The sequence below is a fragment of the Salvelinus namaycush genome, unplaced genomic scaffold (assembly GCF_016432855.1).
Source record: "Salvelinus namaycush isolate Seneca unplaced genomic scaffold, SaNama_1.0 Scaffold133, whole genome shotgun sequence".
NCBI classification, from domain to species: domain Eukaryota; kingdom Metazoa; phylum Chordata; class Actinopteri; order Salmoniformes; family Salmonidae; genus Salvelinus; species Salvelinus namaycush.
Window position 1 is genome coordinate 141754 of NW_024058042.1, and position 6960 is coordinate 148713.

The window sequence follows — 6960 nt, forward strand, 5'->3', positions numbered from 1 at the left end:
CGGTGTAGTAGACCTCACAGTGAAATGCTGAATATAACAGATGTAGTAGACCTTACAGTGAAATGCTGAATACAACAGGTGTAGTAGACCTTACAGTGAAATGCTGAATACAACAGGTGTAGTAGACCTCACAGTGAAATGCTGAATACAACAGGTGTAGTAGACCTCACAGTGAAATGCTGAATACAACAGGTGTAGACCTTACAGTGAAATGCTGAATACAACCGGTGTAGACCTCACAGTGAAATGCTGAATACAACAGGTGTAGTAGACCTTACAGTGAAATGCTGAATACAACAGGTGTAGTAGACCTTACAGTGAAATGCTGAATACAACAGGTGTAGTAGACCTTACAGTGAAATGCTGAATACAACAGGTGTAGTAGACCTTACAGTGAAATGCTGAATACAACAGGTGTAGTAGACCTTACAGTGAAATGCTGAATATAACAGGTGTAGTAGACCTCACAGTGAAATGCTGAATACAACCGGTGTAGTAGACCTCACAGTGAAATGCTGAATACAACAGGTGTAGTAGACCTTACAGTGAAATGCTGAATACAACAGGTGTAGTAGACCTCACAGTGAAATGCTGAATACAACAGGTGTAGTAGACCTTACAGTGAAATGCTGAATACAACAGGTGTAGTAGACCTTACAGTGAAATGCTGAATACAACCGGTGTAGTAGACCTCACAGTGAAATGCTGAATACAACAGGTGTAGTAGACCTTACAGTGAAATGCTGAATACAACCGGTGTAGACCTTACAGTGAAATGCTGAATACAACCGGTGTAGTAGACCTTACAGTGAAATGCTGAATACAACCGGTGTAGTAGACCTCACAGTGAAATGCTGAATACAACCGGTGTAGTAGACCTCACAGTGAAATGCTGAATACAACAGGTGTAGTAGACCTCACAGTGAAATGCTGAATACAACAGGTGTAGTAGACCTTACAGTGAAATGCTGAATACAACCGGTGTAGACCTTACAGTGAAATGCTGAATACAACCGGTGTAGACCTTACAGTGAAATGCTGAATACAACAGGTGTAGTAGACCTTACAGTGAAATGCTGAATACAACCGGTGTAGTAGACCTTACAGTGAAATGCTGAATACAACCGGTGTAGACCTTACAGTGAAATGCTGAATACAACAGGTGTAGTAGACCTTACAGTGAAATGCTGAATACAACAGGTGTAGTAGACCTTACAGTGAAATGCTGAATACAACCGGTGTAGTAGACCTCACAGTGAAATGCTGAATACAACAGGTGTAGTAGACCTCACAGTGAAATGCTGAATACAACAGGTGTAGTAGACCTCACAGTGAAATGCTGAATACAACAGATGTAGTAGACCTTACAGTGAAATGCTGAATACAACAGGTGTAGTAGACCTTACAGTGAAATGCTGAATACAACAGGTGTAGACCTTACAGTGAAATGCTTACTTACAAGCCCTTAACCAACAATGAAGTTAAAAAAAAATAAAACTAAAAATACAGATAAACAATAAAAGTAACAAGTAATTAAAGAGCAGCAGTAAAATAACAATAACTATATATAGGAGAGTACCGGTACAGAGTCAATATATATATAAAAATATATATTTTTACATTTCATTTCACCTTTATTTAACCAGTTAGGCTAGTTGAGAACAAGTTCTCATTTACAACTGCGACCTGGCCAAGATAAAGCAAAGCAGTTCGACACATAACAACAACACAGAGTTACACATGGAATAAACAAACATACAGTCAATAATACAGTAGAAAAATAAATATACAGCATGTGCAAATGAGGTAGGATAAGATAGGTAAGGCAATAAATAGGCCATGGTGGCAAATTAATTACAATATAGCAATTAAACACTGGAATGGTAGGATGTGCAGAAGATGAATGTGCAAGATGAGATACTGGGGTGCAAAGGAGCAAGATAAATAAATACAGTATGGGGATGAGGTAGATTGGATGGGCTATTTACAGATGAGCTATGTACAGGTGCAGTGATCTGTGAGCTGCTCTGACAGCTGGTGCTTAAAGCTAGTGAGGGAGATATGAGTCTCCAGCTTCAGTGATTTTTGAAGTTCGTTCCAGTCATTGGCAGCAGAGAACTGGAAGGAGAGGCGGCCAAAGGAAGAATTGGCTTTGGGGGTGACCAGTGAGATATACCTGCTGGAGTGCGTGCTACGGGTGGGTGCTGCTATGGTGACCAGTGAGCTGAGATAAGGCAGGGCTTTACCTAGCAGAGACTTGTAGATAACCTGGAGCCAGTGGGTTTGGCGACGAGTATGAAGCGAGGGCCAGCCAACGAGAGCATACAGGTCGCAGTGGTGGGTAGTATATGGGGCTTAGGTGACAAAACGGATGGCACTGTGATAGACTGCATCCAATTTATTGAGTAGAGTGTTGGAGGCTATTTTGTAAATGACATCGCCAAAGTCGAGGATCGGTAGGATGGTCAGTTTTACGAGGGTATGTTTGGCAACATGAGTGAATGATGCTTTGTTGCGAAATAGGAAGCCGATTCTAGATTTAACTTTGAATTGGAGATGTTTAATGTGAGTCTGGAAGGAGAGTTTACAGTCTAGCCAGACACCTAGGTATTTGGAGTTGTCCACATATTCTAAGTCAGAACCGTCCAGAGTAGTGATGCTGGACGGGCGGGCGGGTGCCGGCAGCGATCGGTTGAAGAGGATGCATTTAGTTTTACTTGCATTAAAGAGCAGTTGGAGGCCACGGAAGGAGAGTTGTATGGCATTGAAGCTCGCCTGGAGGGTTGTTAACACAGTGTCCAACGAAGGGCCAGAGGTGTCGTCTGTGTAGAGGTGGATCAAAGAATTACCAGCAGCGAGAGGGACATCATTGATGTATACAGAGAAGAGAGTCGGCCAGAGAATTGAACCCTGTGGCACCCCCATAGAGACTGCCAGAGGTCCGGACAACAGGCCCTCCGATTTGACACACTGAACTCTATCAGAGAAGTAGTTGGTGAACCAGGCGAGGCAATCATTTGAGAAACCAAGGCTGTTTAGTCTGCCAATAAGAATGTTGTGATTCTTATTGCGGGGGCACCGGCTAGTTGAGGTAATATGTACATGTGGGTAGCATTATTAAAGTGACATGTATAGATGATAACAGAGAGTAGCAGTGGTGTAAAGGGAGGGGGGCAATGCAAATAGTCTGGGTAGCCATTTGATTAGGTGTTCAGGAGTCTTATGGCTTGGGGGTAGAAGCTGTTTAGAAGCCTCTTGGACCTAGACTTGGCTCTCCGGTACCGCTTGCCGTGCGGTAGCAGAGAGAACAGTCTATGACTGGGGTGACTGGAGTCCTTGACAATTTTATGGGCCTTCCTCTGACACCGCCTGGTATAGAGGTCCTGGATGGCAGGGAGCTTGGCTTCCTGAGAGTGGGTTCTACATCTATAGTTTGTAGTGTAGAGTGGGTTCTAGTGGGTCCTACTTCTATAGTTTGTAGTGTAGAGTGGGTTCTACTTGTAGTGTAGAGTGGGTTCTACTTCTATAGTTTGTAGTGTAGAGTGGGTTCTACATCTATAGTTTGTAGTGTAGAGTGGGTTCTACTTGTAGTGTAGAGTGGGTTCTACTTCTATAGTTTGTAGTGTAGAGTGGGTTCTACATCTATAGTTTGTAGTGTAGAGTGGGTTCTAGTGGGTCCTACTTCTATAGATTGTAGTGTAGAGTGGGTTCTACTTGTAGTGTAGAGTGGGTTCTACTTGTAGTGTAGAGTGGGTTCTATGTTAGGAACGAGAGGCACCTTTTCATTACAACGTTGGAGGAAATACGTTCCTAGCATGTGAGGAACGTGTTTGCTGGCCTCATAAATGCTAGCCATAGCTAATATTTAGAAAAACTATTTTTTGTTTGGCTAGAGTTCTGCTAACCTGTTTGTAATCCCTTTAGTGTTGCTTGCTAGCTTGCTGGCTAGCTACAGAGGTTAGCTGGCTAATTAGCTACAGTAGTTAGCTACTACCATCAGTTGTTATGTTATTATCATATTTAGCTTATTCCACCTTTTGTAGAATGCATACTGGCATTTGAATATAGTGAAGGAAAAAGGAATCTGGACACTGTGGACAAGGTAGATGTAGGTGTAGATCAGAGTCATTCATATTCTATTCACCCAGTTCAATGTAACATCCATAGGTTTAGGCTACTACATGACACTAGAATTTTCCCTATACCCATCATGAGGTTGCTACAACCTCGCCTATGAATGAAAGTTTACAACGTAGGTGACAGACAGTGACACATTCAATACCATCTTACACACTCTTACATCTAGCTGATATAGGGTGCAATCATTAGTCTAACAGTTGCAAACACATTTCTGCTGGACAAACTCAGGTATGTTTATCCCTTTTCGTTCCATTTGCTTCCAATTAAGAAAGGTTTTTCAACAGAATCGACTTCAGTGAATTCAAGACAACTGGGAACTCAGAAAAAAAGAGCTCCAACTGCGAAAATAAGTTTTGAATCCGACTCAGGAACACGGGCCTCTTTCTAGAGCTCTGACCAGAAGATCGCTGACGTCATGATTCAACCTTGTTTTTCCCCCAGAGTTCCCAGTTGTCTTGAAAGCACCATAAATCCAGAGAATGCTGGACTTTGGTGACAAAATTTGCCCACAAGAAGGACTGCCGCGCCACCTTCCTGTTCAAGAGAGCACAGCACAACAAGGTGAGTCCAAAAATGTATTGTATGCTGCTGCATAAATGGTGTAATATGCCAGGGAGATATGTATACTGTAACTAAGAAAAGTAATACTAAGTGTATGTTGTGTAGTAGCCCATGTGTCTCACCCTAATAATGTGGTCCCTTTCCCCCTCATAACTTAGCCTACTGTTCTGACTTGGTGGTGCACATGTAGCCTATAACCTGTTTTTAGAGAAATGTCAACATAGAATATTGTAAGAGCTTTCATTGTCTGCTTATATGCCCCCTTTGTTTATCCTACGGTTCTGACTTGGTGTACAGGGAGAATACTGTAAGAACGGCCCATGTTCTGAATTCTGTCGCTGTACATTTCAGAAGTGCTGAACAAATAGTTATATTGACTACATCCGTCTTAGCTCTGTCAGTGTCTTAATCGAAATTACAGATTACCCCTTATCCGCTCATCGTTCCCTCATGCCATAGTTTGTACATCTCAACTGTCAGTAGAAATCACATTTGTTTAAACAAGGCTGAATGAACTGTTTGGCTGCCAGACAAGGCTCCTCTGATAACCAGGTGTAGCGGTGGTAAGGATTCACTCCATGGTGCTGAAAGGAAAGCTCTGCTGTTGGGACAGCTTTATGTAGGCCCTGACAGTTTGTGGGTAACGTTTGTCACGGTTGCAGTGAAATGAATGTACTGTTGAGGGATGTTTTACATTGTGTAGTGGCTTTGCTGGCATGCATCGACAACAACAAAATGAGTTTGTCCCACCAAGATTTACATGCTAAAAATCGCCACTGACCCTAGCAATAAATTAGTAAAACCAAACGCTTACCTTGACTTGGAAGAGTTCCAGTGTTGGATAGTCATAGCCAGCTAGCTAACATAGAATCTCTCCGTTTGAGCCGGGTGTTTGAGTAGGCTAAACCAGACAGCTTCATTTGCTAGCTAAGTAAGTGAAAAAAATTATGAACTATAGCTCTCTCTCTCTTTCTTGCTCCTCCTTCATTTGTGAAGAAATTAATTTGTTCAAAACTGTTTTCTCTCTCTCTTTAAGTCAACTACTCACCACATTTTAGCACTACAGTGCTAGCTAGCTGTAGCTTATGCTTTCAGTACTAGATTCATTCTCTGATCCTTTCATTGGGTGGACAACATGTCAGTTGATGCTGCAAGAGCTCTGATAGGCTAGAGGATGTACTCTGGAAGTTGTCATAATTACTGTGTAAGTCTAAGGAAGGGGGTGAGAATCATGAGCCTCCTAGGTTTTGTATTGAAGTCAATGTACCCAGAGGAGGATGGAAGCTAACTGTGCTCCGGTTAGACCTTGGTGCTACCCTACAGAGTGCTGTTGAGGCTACTGTAGACCTTCAGTGAAAAACAGTGTGTTTTAATCAATTATTTGGTGACGTGAATATATGTTGTGCAGTTTTATCTAAAATTGATAACTTTTAAAAATGAAAGGTCCTCCCCTTCCTCCTCTGAAATGAGGCGGGTCCTCCCCTTCCTCCTCTGAAATGAGGCGGGTCCTCCCCTTCCTCCTCTGAAATGAGGCGGGTCCTCCCCTTCCTCCTCTGAAATGAGGATGGTCCTCCCCTTCCTCCTCTGAAATGAGGATGGTCCTCCCCTTCCTCCTCTGAAATGAGGATGGTCCTCCCCTTCCTCCTCTGAAATGAGGATGGTCCTCCCCTTCCTCCTCTGAAATGAGGATGGTCCTCCCCTTCCTCCTCTGAAATGAGGATGGTCCTCCCCTTCCTCCTCTGAAATGAGGATGGTCCTCCCCTTCCTCCTCTGAAATGAGGATGGTCCTCCCCTTCCTCCTCAGAGGATGTAGATGCATGACCCATTGGGAATTCCATGATCAGAACTCTACTAACACTAAAGCTGCATGAACTGTCAAGTCTGGACACGGCCGGAAGTCTGTGGCGCATTTGAAGATCAGGAAGTGTCCTTAATGCGTGTGGCCATCTTGCTACACGGAGTTTTTCACAAGGGAGCCCTGCATATACGGTACATAAGACATAACCTAATCCCATATAAAACCAGTCAAATACAGCACAACACAAATATTCAAGAAAAACAGTTACATTCTTCAATAAGAAGGTTCACAATCAATATTTAAATTGCCCGAGCGGCACCAGAACATCCAAATTGTAAGGTATTTTGTAGTTGGTTCCAGCAAAGAGTTGCTTTAAAAATAAAAGCGGATTTACCTAGTTCGGTGGAGACCTGAGGAACCTCAAGAGTTAACCAAATGGGTTTCCATGGCCGAGCAGCCGC